At 38.2% G+C, this 1968-nt stretch overlaps 1 pseudogene; it reads left to right on the top strand.

Annotated features, from left to right (window-relative positions):
• Positions 1-331: 331 nt before the first annotated feature.
• LOC107138345 lies at positions 332-1586 on the top strand (annotated as a pseudogene).
• Positions 1587-1968: the final 382 nt, after the last annotated feature.

The raw sequence follows: 1968 nt of genomic DNA, 5'->3' as shown, positions 1-1968 counted from the left end.
CCAGTCTCAAAGAAGGACATAAAACAGACTTCTTTCGTTGGAGAAGAATCTGTTCTGGGTACTGTGCCCCAGGAGGATCCCTCAATCCTGAAATAGCAGCCATGGGTGGGGTGCATTCTCCAAGCCAGCTGGCAGCACAAAGTCTGCCTGTCTAGCCAGTGCAAGTCCTTTAATCTGGCTGGTAGGACTAACTGGCCAGAATGCCAAAAGGAAAATAGAGACAGAAATGGACTCCAGGATGCACTGAATGTTTTTGATGACATGGAAAATAAGACATGTCCTCGAGTCAGAGGCCTCGAGGATTGATGATAAGCCAGTATTCTGATGCTGGCTCTTTGATAATTGCTTGCTTTTCTTGAAAGATTGCAACAACAGGAGAAACTGGTATGTGTTTGGGGAATACAAAAAATGAAGGCAGCCAGAGAGGGTGTCAGGAATGAATCACAAATTGAACATTGAACTTTAGAAACCTGAATTCTTCAGCAAAGAGTTTGGTAATCAGGAAGTTAACCTAGTTAATTGTAGAACCAATAAAATGATTTTGTAGGCTATTGTAGAAGACTTCTGGAGTGGATTTGAAGTTGTTCCAAATCACCTGAAGCTGAAAAAGGATTAATGATGATAAAACTTAAATACCAGCCACCAGGAGATTTTAAAGACATGATGCCCTCCAGGTTTGATGATCTGATATCCACATTCCATTGCTTGAGTACACAGGAGAGAAGGCAAGTTGGATTTGGTCTCTAGACTGCCTGACTACTTACTTTGTCAGATCTGGGCCTCACAGTGTATAATAATTATGAATAATTTAATCAAGAAGATTAGAAATACGGAGAAATAAATCTTTATTTAAATGTATCTGATACAGCTAATGTTATGGTCTATGTAGGAATTTCTAAAGATAGTGTGACCAAAAAGGAGTCCTTAAAACCATTTTAGATGGGGATATTCAGATACACACACACACACACACACACATATACACAGACACATAACTAAAGACACTTGAGAAGATAAAAAAATTCCTTCAAAAGACATCAGAAGAGGGGCTGGGGTTGTGGCTCAGTGGTAGAGCACTTGCCTCACGTGTGTGTGAGGCTCTGGGTTCCATCCTCAGCACCACATAAAAATAAATTTAAAAAATAAAGGCATCTATAACTAAAAAACATATTTTAAAAAAAGACATCAGAAGAGGAAGGTCAACGAGACCCAGCAGAACATGATAGTATTTGTGATTAGAGCTGGTATTTATATACCATCTTCATCTAAAGTATGGGTTCATGGCTGGGCTGTTGTGCAGTTTCTCAGAGAGGCAGTATTTATCCCAGCATGAACTGTACATAGAGTCATTATGTACATAGATGTACTGAAATAGCTAATGATTTCCTTTTTTCCAAGCATATTAAATGATGGTTTTGGCTTACTGAAGGATTCTGTTGTCTGTCACAGGTGCAGAGCAATTGTAAATAGACACTACAGGTAAAAAATGTTATCTATCATGTGGTAAAGATATGGTTGTATTGAAAGCCAGTGGATCCAGTTTTGTCAAACCCTTGGGGCTCAGAGATGCCTTAATCTCTGTTTAATGGAAGTGTGTTATTGACAGGTGTTCCAACTTTTTAGGCGGGATTCCTATGGACTTTGAAAAATCATGCTACAACTTCATCTTTTTTTTTAAATCTATATCTAACTTGTGAAGTTATTCTGTCTAATGTACATTGCTAGTGTTTACAGATACTAAATATATATGCAAAGTAATTTTGTAGAACATGCATCTCCAGACTATGATTTTTTACCTACTTTTACTAAATCTCTTTTCAACTCTGGAACAAACACCTGCAAGAACTCCTTGGCTAATCTGATGAACAGCTGAGTCAAAATGTATTTCTAACAATTAGGAATCCCTCTGTGTCAATAATCTGAGTTGTTTTGTTTCAGGTTTGTCTGAGTATCTCCCTGCTTTGGGGT

The sequence above is a fragment of the Marmota marmota genome, unplaced genomic scaffold, assembly GCF_001458135.2.
Source record: "Marmota marmota marmota unplaced genomic scaffold, marMar, whole genome shotgun sequence".
Lineage (NCBI taxonomy): Eukaryota > Metazoa > Chordata > Mammalia > Rodentia > Sciuridae > Marmota > Marmota marmota.
Note: the sequence above shows the minus strand (reverse complement) of the source record. Positions and strands in the feature narration are given on the sequence as shown.